We start from the raw sequence: 20976 nt of genomic DNA, 5'->3' as shown, positions 1-20976 counted from the left end.
CTCTAAGAAGTCCATCAGGAAGAGGTCAGGAGATTAATAGTCCCTGAGTTCCTACATATGCATGTGCTATGCATAATGGCATTGGCTCACAAACCCATGGCTCACAACTTGCTTTCCAGGTCTCTCTTGTTGCTGTATCTCTGCTGTTTTCTAGTATGGATCATTGCGCACAGAAGGCCAAGGCCAACCTAGTTCTCCTTTTCTCATAAATCACTGAGTCATTTGTGTGTCTGTCAATGGACTCTCTATTTTTACAGCCCAACAAGTGTTTGGGATTCTGTCTCAGTGTTGACTATCTGGTATGAATTTGCCAGACACAGTGTAGGCCTCTATGGTATGCAGACTCCAGTGTTCTTTCATTTCAGACACATTTTATGGAATTATAATTTTAAAACTTTTGATCGGTTTTAGTTCTCTATATTAGTTCTCCTTGCTACTTTTAAAAATCTAATTCTTTGTTACTGTTTACACTTTTGGCTTTCTGTATTAATATTTTAGGCTTATTATTCTGCTTTCTGTTGTGCTTATTATCCCGTGTGCATTTCATAATCTGGTCTTCACTTCTCAAATTGTGTGTGCTTCTTCCTTTCTCAATTGGGTTGATGGATGTTTCACTTCTCTTTTTGTTGGATCATAACACATCTAGATTCCTTTACCTCTTGGTTTTGACATTCTTTGTAGTTGCAACTACTCTCTATTAAATTTTTTGAAAATTTTTTCAGTTGTAGATGGACAAAAGACTTTTATTTTATATATTTTTATACAGTGCTGATGATTGAACCCAGTGCCTCACACGTGCTAGGCAAGCACCCTACCATGGAGTCATGACCCCGGCCCTCCACATTAACTTTTGAATTTCATGTTCAACTGGTATGCAGCAACATTCCTCTGTTTCACAGCCATAATTTTCTGGTGAGCTTTATTCTTTTTGCTAATATATTGTACAATATTTTAAATCAGTGGTAGAAATTAGTCTTCCAAAGAACAAATATCAATGGTTTTCTACTTGGAAAGTTTGCCCTTCAAGATAACCTAACTGAGGGGCTGGGGTTGTGGTAACTCAGAGGCTGGTTTTCACAAACGTAGAGAATTCTATTTGCCTCACAAGTGAAACATATTTCTGATCTTCTCTATGATCTTCATGGCCATGATTCTACTGCCTGAGCCAGGCAGGCTAAAGACAAAGCAGTGTCTCTTCTTGCAGAGGTGTGTTGATAATATCTCATACTATTGGGCTGTGAGCAAATTTAACATCTCACAGCCAAGCTGGTCACGCAAGAAAAGATCTGCAGCCGAGCAAGACAGTCACGAGGACCAGCAGCAAGATTTTCATTTACTGGGTGTCCACAAGGTCATAGGAGCAGGGTAACCTACCAGAGCCTGACCCCTCCACAGACTCTGCATTGCTCTTGGGACTCAGGCAGAGGGACTTGATCACCACACACACCTTCCTGAGGTAGCCTCCCTGTTCACCAGCTTCTGCTTCAAAGTAAAGGCACGCGAGTGTCATAGTCTCTCTGCTCTGCATCCTGCTCCCCTAAAACAGTGTACCTGATGGCAGGACTGTTCAGTGTGATTGGCAGAGTATCACAGATGACTTCCTGCTTCTCTTGCAAATCCGGGTCCACAGCCCAGCTTCTAGAGAAGATAAGAATTCCTAGGAGAAATTATGCTTTTGCTAATTTATTAATCCCTCCAGTCTTTCATGTTGTGAAGACACCTCCTTTTGGAGGAATTCAGCAGTATATTGCAAACATCCTGGTGCCACTGGAATTGAAAACATTAGAGAAAGTTTAAGCAATGCACTGGCATTATTTTGTATGAATCACACATTACATTTAAAAGGGAGATGAAAGTTTTCATATCTGACTCATCTTTTTTTTTAATCACAATGCCTTTATTTATTTATTTTTTAAATGTGGTGCTGAGGATTGAACCCGGGGTCCCGCCTGTGCTAGGCGAGCGCTCTACCACTGAGCCACAATCCCAGCCCCCTGACTCATCTTTTAATGACTGGTATCCTACATATCTGGTGAAAGGAATGAGGCTTCTCTTCTCTTATCTCGTGGAGAAAAGAGTGTGCCAACTAAAATGAAATTCACTGAGCCCCAGGAAGCGGAAAACATGAAAGCAATTATTCTTGCACCTCAAGTTCTTATTTGAAATGTTTAAAACTTTTCTGATAAGGTAATAAATAGAAAGATCTCAGGTAAATAAACTATTTGGTTGAAAATGAACCTATATCAGTGCTTATATGTTAATTAACTGACCCTTATATGTATTTAGACATACATGGGACATTTGAATGCCATATTCTACTGTCAGGTCTCTCATTTAATGTGTTCGATATGTGAAGTTAAAAGAGCCATTTTTAGGTATGTGGAAACAAATCCCACATGCACTCCCGTGCAGACCATGGATTTGGCAGAAACAATACAGTGACTGAACAGCAACCTGATGGTATAGAGTCACCTTATCAGAGGGCGCCAGGAACCATGTTACACTAGTCAGTAACCTCTCTGGCTCCTTCGGGCAAACATGACTTGAACTCAACATAAGCTCCTGGAGTTTCATCAGCAGGAGGGAACGTCAGTGCACACCATGACACATTTACATTGAAGTTGTCACTGTTGCCTTGACACACCGCCTTGACCCGTGGCCAGTCACTTCCCCAGAATTCAGCTTCCCGTCCCTCTAAATGGCCTCTTTTTTTTCATGGGGCTTGTGATTTTGGGAATTGGAAAGTTTTAGAATTTCAGTATTGGAGATTTGAGCCTTTGGGGATTATGATTTGGGAGATTTTAGAATTCAAGTGTTCCAGACTCGGCATTTTGATCTTTTGGGATTTAAACATTTGCAGTGATGGAGTTTGGGATTACGTCTTTCAGGCTAATGACCAGCACAGGTCATTATCTTTTACATTCAAACGACAACGTGGCTTGTAAATTTGGTCTGTGTAATGTTTACTTCTTCTCAGAATTCTGAGGGCATTGCTCCTCTCCTCTCAACTGCGCCTTGCGGGGCTCCCAGCTCTATTCTCTGTTCCAAGGACCCACTGATCCTCCTGGACGTGGACTCAGAACACCCCAGCCAGGATGTATCTGGCTCCACTGGATTCAGGGCAGTCCCTAGCTCATCTTTGATGAGGGAGAAACGCCAAACCCTGGTGCTCCTCTTCTTATGGAATCTTTCCATATCGGTGAGGGTTTCTACCTCTATCTCAGATGCTTTCCTCCAGAAATGAGTGAGAGAGATTTTTCAGGATTTTCTCAACTCAGATTCCTATTCAGAACCGTTTGTAGAAAAACAACCTTTCTCATGAGTATTTTCAGGGGCTACGTGAGTGATTAGGATAGCTTCAGTTCCTCCAAGTGAACAGACCTAAAGAATGCCTGGGGTTTTTCTTTGGGGGTAATGACATTTCTCTTCTTTTCATTCCCATTGGGGAAATTATGACCTTCATCAATGATGTTCTTTTCAAAATCATAGATTGTCTGACTAGATCCTGGGCAGTTTTTCATTGCTGTTAAAGGAACAGCAAACTGTCTTGATTTTAAAATGAAAGAACATCTATCCATGAACAAGAAAAGAGTAAATAAAATTTGTGCACAGAATAGGTAACTAATTAATCTTTCTAATTGCTCTTAAGCAACGTATGTAAAGACTATTCAGGAAGAAGTGAACAGAAGCTAAATTGAAGTTCTCCAACATCAGGTGAAGCTGCTTAACCTGCAGCATCTCAAAGAAACATTTTTGAAAATTAGAGAACAGCATCATCTTTATAATGAAAAATCTCTTTGTAGCCCAGTCCACCTTCCATTATCCAGGTAAGGCTTTTTCAAGTGTTATAGTTTGTATGTAAGGTTTCCCACAAAACCTCCTGTCTTGACTCAGGAATGTTCGGGGTAAAGTGATTGGATTGTGAGAGACTGAGAGAGCAACATGAAGACCAAAGAAGGAGGGCTGCCCAAACCCTTGGGAGAGCACATGGCACAGCCTTGTATCTTAGATGAGCCATCAGGGATGGAGTTCCAGGAACTCAGCTGGATTTTGGTCTTTCTTTGGCCCCTTATTTCTCTGTGCCTATTTCTCCCCTTTGGAGTCACAGCGTTTACTCTGTGCCATTGTATATTAGAGATTGTGACTTGCTTTTGATTTTACAGGGCCTCACAACCAAGAGTTTTCAGATGAGACTTTGGACTTGGACTTTGGGGTAATTCTTACAATGTTAAGAAAGGGAAACTCTTGGAAAAAAATTAAATGAATTTTGCACTGTGAGATGGACATGAGCGTTGGGGGTCAGGTACAGAATGTTATGGTTTGGATGTGATGTATCCCACAAAAGTTTTTGTGCCAGTGCAGTAATACTCAGAAGTAAAGTGATTGATCAGGGAGAGCTGTGGCCTAACCAGTCCCTCCTCATGTGAATGACACTGGGAGGTGACTGTTGGTGGCTGAAGGAAGTTGGTAACTGGGTACCTGACTTGGAAGGGTGCATCTTCCCCACATTCCCTTGCCCTGTCCTCTATCTCTCTCTCTGCTTCCTGAATCTGTCATAAGCTGAACAGCTTCACTCTTCTGAGACATTCTCCCATGATATGCTACCTCATCTTGGGCCCAGAGTAATGGGGTCAGATGTCTATGGACTGAGACCTCCAAAACCCTGAGCCCCAAATAAACTTCTCCTCTTTTAAGTTGCTCTTGTTGGGTAATTTTATCACAGTGACACAAAAGTTGACTAAAACACCAAGTTTTTAACATCTGTATGGCATTTTAATAAAAACAATCTATATTGATTATCTGGTAGACATTTGAAAATCCCAAGGGCATGCTGCTCCCTCAGACAGTCAATCTCCTTCAGACTACATAGAGGGCTTCACCTGGTCCCTTGTGGCTTCAAAGATTGTAAGCCAGTAGGATGCAGGTACGACAGTTTCAATCTTGAATCATAAAGGAGATTATTTTGGCATCAAGACTCACACAGATAACACCAGGGGGGAAATAATCCAATCAATAAATGGGCAAAGGAACTAAACACTTCACAGAAAAAGAAATACAACTGGTCAACAAACATAAGAAAAAAATATTCAACATCTCTAGCAATTAGATAAGTGTGAATCAAAACTACACTGAGATTTCATCTCACTCCAGTCATAATGGTAATTATCAAGAATACAAGTAACAATAGATGTTGGCAAGGATGTGGAGAGAAAGGTATGATGCAACCACTATGGAAAGCAGTATGGAGATTCCTCAGAAAACTTGGAATAGAACCACTATTTGACCTTGTTATCCCACTCCTCCTCAGTCTATACCCAAGGGACTTAAAAACATACTACAGTGACTAAGCCACATCCATGTTTATAGCAGCTCAATTCACAATAGCCAAGCTATGGAAACAACTGAGGTGTCCTTCAACAGATGAATAGAAAAAGAAAATGTAGGACATATACACAGTGGAATATTACTCAGCCTTAAAGAAGGATGAAATAATGGCATTTGCTGTTAAATGGAAGGAACTGGAAAATATTATGTGAAATAAGCCAAGAAGTGAAATAAGCCAATCCCAAAAAACCAATGTCCGAATGCTCTCTCTGATTTGTGGATGCTGAATCACAACAAGGGAGGGTGGGGAGGAAAAGAATAAAGTTCATTGGATTAGATAAATGGAAATGAAGGAAAGGGAATGGGGGAATAGGAAAGACAGTAAAATTAATTGGCCATAACTTACCTAACCTGGTATTTGAATACATGGCTAGGGTAACTCTATATTATGTACAACCACACGAGTGGGAACCTAAATAGAATAAGGTACATTCTATGTATATATATTCTGCCAAAATATATTATATTGCTATACATAACTAAAAGTAATTGAAAAAAAAAAAAGATTCAAGAAGAATATCTTCCTCATGATGGTGAGTTTCTTAGGGAAACCACCAAGTTTTGCCAGTTCTGCTTTAAAGTTTGGGCAGTTTGGGAAGAATAGCCTTTAAGCTTATATCTAGTTCCCTGAGAAAGAGGGGAATCATCTTCTAAATTCTCAACTACCCTGAGGAAAGTGTCCAGGACTAGTGGATTTTCCTGGGAAATCAGAAGCACATCAAAGGTGACTTCCTCATTCTTTGGCAGGTGCAGATCCAAAGACCAGCTATTAGAGAAGACCAGCGGAGAGTGCTCATCCAAGGCCATGTCATTCTGTTCATTGTTCAAGTGCTTCCTCTTGAAGAAGAGTTCCCGGCAGAGGCTTTCTGGAATAGATCTCATCTTTTTCTGTAAGCACTAGATATGGAAATAATGATAACAAAATATAAAGAAGAAAACCCTGGGAACGTGCCATGGAAACTGTGTCTACTGTAGCACCAACCCTCCCACCCGAAACAGCTACGAAGCCTGTACAAAATAGAGCCAACTGTGGCGTCCAGAACTGGAGGGCCAGTGGGACAATCAGGACGACAAGGCCAACACGTGTGATAGGAGCACAGGAAGCCGCTGCACTCTCCAGCCTGCTTCTCCCTCAGATATTTTCTGGGCCGTAGCATGGGTCACTAGAGCCCTGATAGCTGTCAACAGGCCACTGACATGAGGAGAAAGGAAGGGGTCCAAATCCTAGAGGGGCTAGAATCTGAGAAGAAAACCTCAGAAAGGATGAAACTGCAGAGGACGAGCCTAAGTCAACTTACAAATTCCCCTCAACTCACTGACTGATCCAGGATGAGAGGCTGGGAACCCAGAGAAAGCAGAAACCGGGAGCCTGAGGAACTGGACTAAAATCTCACCAACCTCCTGAGCTGAGCAGACACAGGCAAGAATTAAAGTCCCAGCAAAGAGGAGGCCCTGGGTGAACACCCTGACTTCAGCTTAGACTGCAGAACAGCCTCAGCTAGTAGTAAGAGCAAAATCTTAGCTAGAAAAGCATAAAACTAAACTTCAATTAGAGCAAGACAATCACTGATGCCCATCTTCCTGCCAGAAGAAAGGACAACCCTATATGAAAGGATAGAACATCTTTCTTTTTTTTTTTTTTAAAGAGAGAGGTGAGAGACAGAGAGAATTTTTTTTAATATTTATTTTTTAGTTTTTCGGCGGACACAACATCTTGGTTTGCATGTGGTGCTGAGGATCGAACCCGGGCCGCACGCATGCCAGGCGAGCGCGTGACCGCTTGAGCCACATCCCCAGCCCTAGAACATCTTTCAAAATTTCCCTAATTCATAATCCCTGATATAATAGGAAATTAGGAAACATGATAAAGCCGGACAATTTGAAAAAAAAATAAAAATAAAAACCAAAACAAACAATAAAGCAACCATGAGAAAAGGAAAAGACTGCTGAGTGCCAACTGTAATTAAAATATACCCCCAAATGAAGAAGAAATGGAAAGACAAAAATTTCCTGATTCTCCTACAGACTCATAAATTTGAAATCAATAGATAAAAGTCATGTCAACATCCTATCACTCTAAAAGGCAGTATCTGATATTAAGGGCCTTGTTACTACATGTGATAGCAGACCAACAGCAGAAACCAAGATTAACTGTCATGATACAAGGTAGCAAACAGTTCCAACCCACACAAAGAAAAAGAATGGAAAATCAGAACACAGGAGCCATGTCAGAGGTACTCCAAAGGTCTAACACAGCGTAAGTCACAAGAGGAGAGAAAAAGACAAAAGCATGATCTGAAGAGATAAACAGCAATGATTTTCTTGAAATTGACGAGGGACACCAGTCACAAACACAAGAAGCTCAGCAAGAAATATTTTAAAAAGAACAAATACCACTGGGCACAACGGCCCACGCCTGTAATCCCAGTGATTCCAGAGGCTGAGGCAGGAGGATCGCAAGTTCCAAGCCAGCCTCAGCAAAGGCAAGTTGCTTAGCAACTCAGTGAGACCCTGACTCTAAATAAAATACAAAATAGGGCTGGGGATGTGGCTCAGTGGCCAAGTGACCCTGAGTGTTCAAGAATGGGGCGGGAGGAGGGGCCAGGGAGGGAAGGAGAGCCTGGTCCCCTCCCTGCAGCGCATGGAGATGTGGGACTTCAGCCTCAAGTAGCTTCACCAGTAGGTCGGTCGAGTTGCACAAGCTGCGCCTCCTGCTTGAGGTCAATGGGAAAGTCTTCGCTGTGACCAAATGCCGCAAGTTGTAGGGCCCCGCGGGTGCATATGGAATATTTGCTGGTAGGGATGCCTCCAGAAGACTGGCAACATTTTGCCTAGATAAGGATGCACTTAGAGATGAATATGATGATCTCTCAGACTTGAATGCAGCGCAAATGGAGAGTGTTCGAGAATGGGAAATGCAGTTTAAAGAAGAATATGAATATGTAGGCAGATTCCTAAAACCAGGGGAAGAACCTTCAGGATATGCAGATGAAGAAGGTACCAAGGAGCACAATAAACAGGATTGAACTCTGTAAACAACCAAAGTCAGGGGCCTTCAGAACTGCAATTCTTGCTCCCTTTCACAGACTGTCCAGTGTCTTTGGGTTTGATTCACCTGCTGCAACAAACATTCGACATATTGTGTACAAGATGTATGGGTCTCACTATGAAGACTTGAACACTAGACATTTTTTATGCTGCCAGACTCATTTGTTGCAGTTGTTTGTAATGTCTGGGGTGGCTTCATCGTCCTGAAAAGGAGGGAACAGGGATTTCTTAAACTGCAAGAAAGTCATGAGGTTACTTTTAGCTTTTTCCCTTTCTCTTTTATCTTCCTCTCTTCCCCCCTTCCTCCCTTCCTCCCTTCTTCTCATCTTCCCTTCTTTCCTACTCTCCCTTCCTTCCCCTCCCCCTTTTTTAAGATATCAAAGACAACCGGATGTGTATTTGCTACTCGGTGTTTTTGAGCACTGAGGAAGGAGGAGACCTGAGCAGGGGAGGAGGTTGTTACACATGAGTTGAGTAGTTTAGGCTACTGAAACATGGAAATGTGAATTCCCAAACTTTTCTTTTGGGGGCTCTGTCAGGGAAAAGAAAAAAAAAAAAAAACATTTCTAAGAAATCTTAGGAACTTAGAATGGATTTAAGTGAGTTCAAGTCAAAGCAGTTTCCCAATTGAGATCATTTGAAACCAGTTTTATTCCTTCCCTTCCTTCCTCTAGGTCAAATCAATATTTATTGTGCCTTATTTCATGTCCATAGACTTGAATTATTATTAGGGTAAGCCTTCACATGAATTCAGAAGTCACTACAAGCAGCATTGAGACTGAAGTTGGAATATTCTGTTGATCACAAAACCTTGATGTCATTCTGTGTATATAGAATGCAAAAGGAATAGTCAGTGTTAACTGACATATATGTTAATATACCCGAACTTAGTTAGCAATGTCATGGCCAAATACATTCTTCCCATGCTTTACTCTTTCAAAAAAAAAAAACAAAAAACAAATCAACAACTCTTATCCCCCAACAGCGGCCTAATTTCAGGAGTCTGACCCTCACATCTCACTAGTGTGGGAGCAGGGTCATGGTGTGGATGTCTGTGTGGGTGTGTCTGGGTGTGTGAGGGTAACTTGCAAGGGACTCTTTTTGCAGAAACTGTAAATACAAGTATCGTTTTGATAAAGCATGTACAATGAATTTTTTTAAAAAGATAGAAATACATGAACAGATTTCCTATGTTCAAGGATAAAAAGACCGGTTGATAGAAATGTGTCATTCATTCCTAAATTTATCTATATATTTAATGTAACTGCAATAAACATCCAGAAAGGCATTTCTAAGGTGCTCAAGTAGATTCTAAAATTTATGAAAGGTTAAAGGACTAAAACTGTCCATATATTTTCAAAGAAAGAGAAAAAGAAGACTTACTCTTTCTGATATTTATATTCAGTTTAACATCACAATTCTGTAGGAAGAAACACACTGACCAAACATAAAAGAAATTCTACAACCACAGCTACCCATAGATGTATGCAGAAATACACTGGAGACGGTTGGGCAGATCAGTGGTGAGGGTGGGAAAATGGCTCTTCACATGGAACAAGAGGAAATAACACTCCGAGTCAGTGTCTACTGAAATGAATTAAATATTTAAAATTAAAAGGCTCAGAGCAAAACTAAAGTGTCCAGAAAACAATGAAAGGAAACATTATAGTACCTTAGAGTAGAGGAGCATCTCTCACATAAGGCACAAAGAGCACCAAACTTCAAATTTTTAACTGGTAAGTTTGACTCTCTTAAAATTTCAAACTACTACTTATCAGAATAGGCCTTAAGAAAAGAGAAAATGCCAAGCAGAAACTTGGAGAAGATATCCACAATCTGTAACACCTGTGACAACAAGGTGATTGATTCTACAGTCTGTAAGGTATTCTAACAAAGCAAAAAGAAAAAGACAAAGTCTAATTGGAATATAGACAAAAGACAGAACAGGCACTGCATAAAAGGTAAAGTACTTTGAACCAATAAATACATTAAGATATGATCAACCAAATTAATAAACAGGAAAGCTCATGCCACAAAGATACTATCTTGTACCCATTTGATGGAACAGACAAAGACGAGAAGAGAGGCAGAAAAATGAAGAGAAGTCTGACAATTGGAGGAAATGTGGAATTTCTAATATATTCCTGATGGGAGTAAAATGACCTGTCTAATCTGAAAAAAATATCAGCATTTTCCTATTACTTGAATATTCTCACACCTCCTGAACCAGCAATTCCACTACTAAGTGTGCTCCCAAGAGAAACTTTCACCCATGCCCCAGACTACACATGAATATTCAAGATGACACTGTTTTTAAGGCAGAACCCAGGAAATAAGTCAGTTACCCATCATCAACAACAAAAAAAGGTAATGAGAGATGTAGGGGACTGTTGTGATTTTTCAGTGACTGAATACAGCCACATTGGGAGCTACATCTCAAGCTAGGCTACCCAGGGACATATATAGACAACATAATTTGCTTCAACTAAACTGAATTAGTTTGCTCTTACTTTCATGTACAGGAGCGCCTATTTCATCAATAAAAGTCTACTCAAATTCTGAGGATTACGAATTTGACAGAATTAATGGCAAAAACATCAAAGTATTTTGATAAACACAGAATGTGTTTCGATGACACACATCAAGACAGAGCTGGCTTCTGCAAGGGGGTTTTGAACAGTCACGTCAACAAATACAAAGAAAATAGAATAAACTACCAGGAAGGTGACATCTCTATGACTGACTGAGAAAACAGTCCCAGGGCACCCTGTGACCCAGGACAGCCTAAGGAACTCTTTCTCTGGGAATTGTGAAGGCATGGCTGCAGTGTAGATCCCAAGGAGGAAGAGATACCAGCACTGACCAATATCTGACAAAAGAAGCAGCACCCAGCATACAATACCACCCCAAGAGAGTGAGCAGGTAGCCTGCAACCAGCATAGTCACAGGGGCAGTGTGCCCAGATGCCAAACATGGAGCTGTAGGATTTAGTGTATGCCCTGCTGGGTTGCAGTCTTGCTTTGGTCTGAAACCTCCTTGATATTTTCCTGTTCCTCCCCTTTGAACTGTGAATGTTTACCCTGTTCCTACTTGCTATTTCAAATCAGAAGTAACATACTGTTATAACTTAATTTTTATAGCATCCTAAAGCTGAACTGCCTTGAGTCTCAGCATACACAACTTACACTATTGAGCAATGCCAAAGCTGTCAAAACGTTGGGACTCTTTGGAATTTGTGTACAAAATGTGGGTGCATTTTGCTTTGTTAAGATGGACATGAACCTTTCAGGTGGCTATAGTAGAATATCATGGTTTGGTACTGAACTGTTACCCAAAGATTCCTGTGTTAAAGGATTGCTTCCCAGAGTAAGTGCTATTGGGAGTTGGTGAAGCCATCTAAAGGTGGGGTCTAGTAGAAGTCTCATAAAGAGCCCCAAGTGCTGTAATCAGAGCTTAATAAGCAATTCAAGTGGGAATTAAGAAGACCCTTAAAGTAGATTATGATAGCCTGATCCCTCCTCCTTACGCCCTTTGCCCTTGATGGGAATTGTAGAACCCTTGACCATTCTTTGTCCTCACCTTCACTCCCTGGCCATCAAGTGAGCAATTTTCTTCCACCACACATTCCCTGTCATAATGGGCTGTTTCAAAAAGAAATGCAGCCGATACATTTTGGAACCTCCAAAACTGTGAGCCAAATTATTAGAAGAAAAAAAGAGAAACATTTCCATTCCTAAGTTGATTATCTCAGAAATGTGTCATTGTGATGGAAAGCTGACCAAAGCATGGAGCTAGTTGTAATATGTCTCTTCTAAGTGGGCAGAGGAAAACAAGAGGTGGTGAACTCCCAGTGGGATCCACTAGAGACTGTTAAATTGAGCACTGACATCTCAGGAATACTGATCTTGCTCCAGTCACACCTTCCCAACCACCCCGGCCAAATGTATGCTCATTGCTAATCCCCCTTCCGTAACCTGCCTCACCATCCACCATGCACTTGATCCATTCCTCCGTGGTAAACCGCATCACTTGGTTCCCTTTCACATGCCAAGAATCAGGCTCCTCAACAAATATGGCACAGCAAATTCTGTCTACATGGAGTGCACAGACGTAGCCACGATGTCTTTCTTCATCATGGACTTCAATGAGTTTGCATGAGTAATTAATCGTCTTCTTCTCTTTACAGAAATGTTGGACAGGAAGCTCCCTAATTGTCTTTTCTACCTCAGAAAGACACCAAGGCTGTACTTCAAAGCCACTTACTTCTTTTGTTTGGCTATCTATACCAAAGAACAAATATCCCCCATCAGTATTTGCAAATGCAGAAACATACTGAGGTACCTCTTCTTTAATGAATTCCAACACATCTTCTCTTTTTCTTTTTTCTTTTTTTCCAAACACATCGTAATCTGGGACTAATTTAGTAGCAACAAGTGTTGATTCAGAAAAGTTGACTTTACTTCTGTATGTAAGTTTTGTCTTGCTAAAAAACTCTGAAGGTGAGTCCACCACACTACTTTCTTCATGAACATCAGTAGGGAACTTCATTGCATTCGTTTTTGGTGTTGAAAATAATCTGGATCCAGTTTTCTTCTCTTGGAGGAAAGCCAGTGCATGGGTACCATCCATGACAATTGTAGACGTTATATTTTTGCTATACAGATTGGTTCTCAACGTGACAATCTGCTGACCAGAGCTTTCCAGGCTCCATGATTTCACAAAAATCAAAAATGTGTTAGCATTCTGCATGAAGTCAAGGTAATTTAGAACACGAGGCAGCATATCGCTGAAAGATATTTCCAAATCTTCTCCTATTCCATCTTCATTATACTTATACTCTGTATTCTCAATTTCAGCCTTGATAACTCCTCCTCCAGAATTCAGCAAAGCACACATGGCTCATGAGACAGCCTCTTTCTGCCTTTTTCTCCTTTGTTTGTCCTTCATACTGTTCCTATTCTTCTCTCCAAGAGTGACTTTTCCTACATCTAAAACCAGCTCATTATAATCAGTTTCAAAATCAATTCTGATGTTTACGTCCACAGTGGCCATTTGGTTTCCAAGCTGAAATTCTTTCCTGTAAAACTGACAGAGCCATTAGAATGGGACCCATGCAGGAGTAAGCAAATTCTGAATTCTGAGGGAAACAGAGTGAAATCCTTTGTGGAAGTCGCCCTGGACTGGGAAGTACACAGCTAGGAAGTGACAGGTTTGGGGGCAGATTATCACATAAGACCCACAACTTACACTCTTACTGGTATTTTGATTTTGCTGCCATAGATTTCCATCATGCTCTTCTAATTCCTTAAAATTTCCCTTACTCTGTGCTTATATCATTCTTTCTGATCATTCATTTTGTATAGATTGTGTTTTCTCTTCTTTCCTTATACAAACCCCAGAAGGGAATCTATATTTTTGAACTTGTCCTTGAGTTAAGTTTTAATTATACAATTGTATCAAATTTCCATTGTGATTTTAATGATTTCAACTTTTACAGCTTTTACCTTCATTATCTCCTTTTGTAGGGAGTATTGGGGTTTGTTTGCGTGTTTGTTTTGGTACCAGGGATAGAACCCAGGAGTGCTCAACCCCTGAGCCACATGCCCAGCCTTTTTCATATTTTATTTACAGACATGGTCTCACTGAGTTGCTTAGGTCCTCAATAAGTTGCTGAGGCTGGCTTTGAACCTTGATCCTTCCTGCCTCAGCCTCCTGAGCCACTGGGAGACAGGTATGTGCCACCACACCAGGCTATTGTAGGAAGTCCTTTGGGAAAATTGTCACTTGGAATTCTAGGGGCAATCAGCAATATGACATGTTAGTTATTTTTTTCTTCCTGTTAACAATAAATGTGATTCAAAATATTTGGCCCTTGCTCTTAAGCAAAGTGGGCCACGTCACTGTGTCCTTTTCCTATCAGAAAAACCACAATATCTTCAATGAGGGAAAATTCTTACACTCAACCCGTCTGCATTATGGTCTGATTGTCTGTGTCCCCTCAACATTAATATGTTGAAAACCTTACCCCCAAGATGATTAGGCCTTTGGGAGTGGGGTCATGAAGACACAGCCCTTGACCATAGGATTCATGTTTTTACAAAAGAACCCTAGAAAGCGGGCTCAGCCCTTCTGCGATGGGAAGACACAGAGAGAAGCTGGGAATCACCCTGGGAGAAGAGGCCTCACCAGAAGCCAACCATGCTGGCACCTTGATCTTGGACTTGCCAGCCTCCAGGACGGAGAGAGAAATACATTTCAGCAATTTATAAGCCGCCCAGCTCCCAATCAATGGTGATTTGTTACAGCATCCTGCATGTCCTAAGGCAGTCTGCCTTAGTCTGTGTACTTCTGATCCATTAGCTTGTGCCTTTGAGGCCACTGGCATTACTGCTTTCCTTTAGGTTGAAAACTAAAAGATCTTCGGGTTCATCAATAGGTATAGAGACAGTTGATAGAAAAGTCCATCCTAGGTAGTTCTCACTACCCAGAAAATGTTATCAGGAGGTCATAATCTTCCCGGCCACTGCTGGATCAGTGGTAGGCACAAGTGCAAGATATTACTCTATGATTTCCTCATCATGTGACCCAGACCCCAGAACACCTGATAATCCTATGTGAATGATGAGCACTCCATACAGAAAAGAGAGTCATAAGTCCATGTAAGAACAGTTTACAGGGACCAGACAAGCCTTTCAATACATGCCACCCCTCTACAGCATCAGAGTGATCACCATTCAACATAGAATAGGGGGCTCTGTGCTTTTGCCCAAACGTGCTGTGTGACACTAATGCCTTCCTCTGACAGACCTCCCATGTTCTTCCTTCTCCCCTTGGAATTTACACTGCACTGAAATGTGCAGAGAATGGTTTTCAAACTACAGGAAATCTGTATTTTGAAAGTCACTTAAGATAACCAGAAGGAAAGGCTCTGGGGCTTGCTTCGTGATGTGGACACTGACCCTTGGGAGGTTCTGAGCACTCTCCATGCTCTGGAATGCCCACCTTGACATTTCCCAAGCCCCTTCCATGGCCTGAGGTAAACCAGGACTAGCAGTGTCCTCCTGGGAAGCTGCCCAAACCTAGAGAAGATGGCCCATGTCCCATTTCTCTCATTTTGAATACGACCTTCTATCCAGGGATCCCTGGGCCTATTGGGTTGTCTGGGACCCTGTGGCTGGCTGTGGATCCCAGGAGAACACCCCACAGGACTATTTCTTTCACAGGATCAAGCCAGGTTGCACTTCCAGGACGGTGTCAATAGACTCTTCGTCATTGACCCTAGTTATTTACATGGACAAGGGAGCCCAAACACGTTTGCTAGGTAGAATTCACCACTGAAGCCTTCTGATTCAAGGGTTTTCTTTTGGGGGATTGTTAGCTTGTTTTCATTATTAATTCATTCTCCCTACTAGGTATTGATCTGTTTAGATTTTCTATTTCTTCCTGATTCAGTGTACGTAGGTTGTGTTTCTAAGATTTTCTCCATTCCATCTCTATTTTCTAATTTGATGACATACTCTTGCTCATAGTTCTCACTGATAATCTTTTATTTCTGAGAAAATCACTAGTAAATTTGTTTCTTTCCTTTCTGATTTTAGTACTTTCATTTTCTTTTTCCTTCTTATCAATCTAACTGAAGATTTGCTGAATTTTGTAAAAAAAAAAAACTTTCATTTATTGTTTTCTATTTTCTACTCCATTATTTCACTTATTTCTGCTCTAATATTTATAATTTCCCATCTTCTGCTGACTTGTGATTAGTTCTTTCTTTTTTTCTTCCCTATGTCTCTGAGGTCTAATGTCAGGCTGTTGACTTGAGATCTTTCTTCAGTGTAGGTGTTTACCACTATTCAAAGCCTCCCTGTAGAACTACTCTTACTAGATCTCTAAATTTTGGTATATTGTGTTTCGTTTTCATTTATCTCAAGATATTTACTAATTTATCTTGTGATTTCTCATTTCTCATTTTCTCATTTCAGGAGTGTGCTATTTAATTTCTGTATATTTGTGATTTTTTCCAGCTTTTTGCTTCTATTGGTTGCTCTCCCCCGCCCCAAGAAGGTAGTGGAGATGGGAATAGGAAAGCAATAAAAGGAATTAGACTAATTTTCCTATGTTCATATATGCATATGCCACCAGTGAACTCCACCTCATGTACAACCACAAGAACAGGATCCTAATTAGAGAAAGTTATACTCATGTCTGTATAATATGTCAAAATGTACTCTACTGTCATGTATATCTAAAGGACAAATCTTTTAAAAGTTATTATATTTTAAAAATTCTTGCCTTTAATTTCACAGATCTTTTCCCCTTTCCAATTTCTACTCAAATTGGCTCCTGAACCCTTCTTATAAACATTTCAACTCAATTATTGCATTTTTTAGCTCTATTTCTTCTTTGGGTTTCTTTTCATAATTTCAAATATTTGTTGACATGGTCATTTTACTTATATGTTTTTTCCTGAATTCCTTTAGTTCTTAATATACATTTCCTTTAGCTCTCTGGACAAATTTAAGACAGTTGTGGGATTCTGTTTGTATCTTTTTTCAACAGATGACTAAAATTTATGTGTATATAATGTAGGAAAGGTTGTTTTAAAATATGTGTATGTTGTGGGATGATTCAATTAAGGTAATTAACATATTGTTTATTTTACTGATGTGCCTTTTTGTGGTGAGAACACTTAAAACCTACTCTCTGAGTAATTTTTCAAGAACACAATATACTGCTATGACATGGAGTCACTGTTGTACGCGAAAACATGGGGGAAAAGACAATAATCATCCTATTGAACTATGGAGAATGCTCAGCATGGCAGGAATACACATCTTTCTCTGCTTTTTTGTATAAAGATGTCACATTAAAACAATTACTGTTTGAAATTTCAACTGAAACGATTGTGCTTACCTAGCTTCTTGGTTATTCATCTATACCAGGAGTCAAGACTTCTCCTGTAGCCTCAGTTTTTCTGGGAACCTGTCAGAGTTTTAAGTACCTGTTGGCCCTTTTTATGTCTTCATTTGAGAAATGTCTATTATGTTCATTTTATAACGAGGTTATTTGATGGCTCACAATGTGTTGAGTTCTTTATATATTTTGGATAGTGAGGCCTCATCTAGAAAAAACAAAATGGAAAAATAAAAACAAAAGAAAACAGAAAAAAGAATGAAAGAAAAGAACAATGAGAGGGCTCATGTCAGCAAAGTGGAGACTAGGAAGCTTCCTCCTTGTGGAAACATCCAAAGCAACAGAAACTGACTGAAGTAAAAGTCAGAGGTTTACAGCAACCACGCAGATGCCCAATCAAGAAGCAGCCACATTCAAACCTGCAGAGAAGATCCTGATGTTTTTTCTTGCCCCTGCCCTTCCTCTCCCTGGCATGGCAAAGTCTCAGGCTGCAGGGGGCAGCAGCACTGTTTGCAGTCCCTTCCCTTGAAGTGCAGGGCCAGAGCAAACCTGATTGGCAGGGTTCTAACCTGCCTGGGCACTGACTGAAGGATAGGTCTCTGGACCACCTAACTTGGATCTCATTTCATGGGGAAGTGTGCCTTCCACTGCATGTGAAGGTTGTAGGGAGACCACATACCGGTGGATGCCTGGGGCAAGAGATTACAGCTGCAGATGAGCAATCCAAGGCCCATGAGAGGAGCAGAGGGTGGTGAAGATTTGGGGGGTAATCAAGACATTCAAAAGAAGCTATTTATTAGGAGGAATTGAGAAAACTCCATGCAGAATAGGCAGAGTGAATGCTTACAATATACCTGAGAAGACTTAAACTTTGACCTCAAGCTGGTCCCTGGGATCAGAATAGGATCAGCTCATCTGTAAAGAGCTGCCTGGCATAGAGCTGGTCTGCAAAGATTGGGAGACATGGTAGTTTTGTTCTAAATGCCCGATTTTCAGCAGAAGCTCTGCAGGCATGGAAACCAGGGGAACATAGCTCATGCTTATGAAGAAAGTAATTAGGGCACAATTGGGGTCCTTTACCTCATTTCTTCGCATTTCTCCTCTTCTAGTTTATGAACTTCGGGCAGGGAACTACTGTGCTTGCTTTTTCTTTCTGGACCTAGACTGCAGTTCTTCAGTGACACCCCCACATTTCCTCAACTCCACTCAAGTTCAGATCTCCGGGAGGATGGGGCACCCGAGGTGCCCTGGAGACCACACGAGCCTGACCTGCACACTCGGCTAGTGCCTCTCTAACCCCGTCTCCTAAACCACAGACCCCAAGCTCCCTGTCTCAAAGCTGTTTAAGGTCTCTCCTGTCCAAGCAGGGACCAAAGTCCTTCTGGCACACCATACCCCGTGGTCCAGAGTTCAAGGTGACAGTCCTCAATGGCCTGTTAAGGTTTGGGAGAAGGTGATATGAACACTCCAGCAAAGGAGCCAAGTTTCCCAGAAAAGAGAGACACCATTCAGTCTGGAGACCGGGGTTGGGGTGAGGGTCTTCCAGAGAGAGGTGGAGTTGTGCTGCTGGTGCCCCACCTCGCCCCAGAGCCAGATGCCTAGACCTAGGGGTGGGAGTAGAGTAGAAAACTAAGGCTGGAACATGTGGCTAAAGAGCAGGCCTCACTTTCCAGTGCATTGCCCCCTGAAACAAGACCCCTTGCAAACACCAGTGCACCCAGTGCATGCACTGGCCCTTGCATAGCAGGTGAATGCAGGTGCCAGAAAAACCCAGCCAGAAAAGAGAGCACCCTGCCTCAGAAACTTTCTTCCCCAGGCAAAGTGGAGAGGGAAACCTACCGAGCCCGTCTATGTGCTCTCCACAGGGTAGTTGCCCATAGATCCTTCCAGCTCTTCTGCTTTCTGTTTCCTGCACCCTGGTACCTTGCACTCTCAGCGTGACTCTCACACAGAATTTTCTAGATCCCACCTTCTATCGGGCTCATGACGCTCCAGGAAGTGAGGGCACTATGCTCAATTGCACAATTGTCATTTGATTTGTCAAATTCGAAGAAGTATCTCCCTGTAGCGGGGTAACTCAGTATTTCCAAACTTTACTCCCATTCGCAGGTCACTTGCTGTCACGTTGCTTAAAATCCCAGGTGCCTCCAGCAACAGGGAGGACAGCTGTCAATGCCTAAACCAAGGGGCAAGGAGAGGCTCCTCCACAGAAGGCAGAGTCCAATGCCTAGAGCTTGTAGAACAAGGAGCATCATGGGGACATCCTTTCACTGAGAGTCTACTATGGCTCCTGTGGTGCGACACAGCCTACCTGCCTCTTGTTTCCCCTGGCTCTGGTCCACATTATGGGGGTACGTTTCTCTAGCTTAGCACTTCTCAAAACGTTACCAGAAATCACAAGTCACCGGAAACCACAGCTTTCAAATGCTCAGAAAGACAAATGGCAGTGGAGAGTGTACAAGTCTGAGCTGCTCTCACTGGGGAGCTCCTCCCCAGAGCCCACTGGGACTCAGCTGCAGACTGTTGGAGATAGTCTCTGCTGCACATCTACCCAGGAGGCAAAGCAGACCACCTGTTCACACTCACAACACAGATACTGAGAGCGCAGAGCTGGGCCTCATCTCAGTTCTTGTACTCAGTGAATGGTTACACAACACAATGGTTAACGTAATAGTTACTTTTTATTCCATGTTTTTAGATTGGACAGAGGTTTCACAAGATTTTACTAAGAAAAGAGAAAGAGTAACTTTTGTACATCAACAAGCTTGATTGCAGACATAACTTTTTTTTTTTTTTTTTTAGTTGTAGATGGGCACAATACCTTATTTTATTTTTATGTGGTGTAAGAATCAAACCCAGTGCCTCACACCTGCTAGGTAAGTGTTCTACCACTGAGCCACAACCCCAGCCCTGCAGACCTAACTTTTACAAGAAAGAGAAACCTGACCTTTACAATAAAGAGGAGCTAAACCACAATGAGCTCTCTAGAAATCCTGTTGACTTTTTAAAAATATCTTGTTTACTAGGAGAAAGGCTTATATATTACAATTAAGGTGGGGATCTTTTGGACACTACATCATTTGGAGTATTTGTGGTACATCGTTACCCCCTCTATGCTCATTATTTAACCCTTTAAATCAAAAAACATCATTATCTTCTAGGCTTAACATTTTATATAATGCCGTAATCTTAATTTCTCTCTCTGTTACTCCCTCCCCACCCCAATAGCTGCTTCTGTAGTTGACCCAATGTTTCATTGTAAAAGGGAGACAAACATGAAAGCAATAAACAATAGCATAATCCATACTATGTCAATTAAACTTTTGAATCCACCAAGAATAGAAAAACCATCCTCCAAAGAGTGAGCTTGGTTCCCAAGCCTTAATGCCCTTTCAGGTTTGAACTAGTACATGTGCTAGTTTTTTTTTTTTTCTTTTTTCAATTTAATTAATAAGTTTAAATTTTATATAAGTATACATATTTTTATGACCATTAAAGTGTCCAGACTTCCTTTTAAGCCTTAGTCCTTTATGAATTTTTTTCAATTAGTTATATATAACAGCAGAATGCATTTTGACTATTAAACACAAATGGAGGCAACTTTTCATTTCTCTGGTTAGACACAGTGCACAG

At 41.3% G+C, this 20976-nt stretch overlaps 1 long non-coding RNA gene and 1 pseudogene across 1 annotated transcript; both read right to left on the bottom strand.

Annotated features, from left to right (window-relative positions):
• Nucleotides 1–902: 902 nt before the first annotated feature.
• LOC139706965 (schlafen family member 11-like) lies at nucleotides 903–19687 on the bottom strand (annotated as a pseudogene).
• Nucleotides 7748–12649, bottom strand: LOC139706866 (uncharacterized). The gene is made up of 2 exons (XR_011708529.1): nucleotides 12417–12649; nucleotides 7748–8636 (listed from the first exon to the last, which is right to left on the bottom strand). It is a non-coding gene; the product is annotated as an uncharacterized lncRNA (long non-coding RNA).
• Nucleotides 19688–20976: the final 1289 nt, after the last annotated feature.

Source organism: Marmota flaviventris, chromosome 9 (assembly GCF_047511675.1).
Source record: "Marmota flaviventris isolate mMarFla1 chromosome 9, mMarFla1.hap1, whole genome shotgun sequence".
NCBI classification, from domain to species: Eukaryota; Metazoa; Chordata; class Mammalia; order Rodentia; family Sciuridae; genus Marmota; species Marmota flaviventris.
The sequence above is the reverse complement of the archived record's forward strand: the minus strand, read 5'-3'. Positions and strand labels throughout refer to the sequence as shown.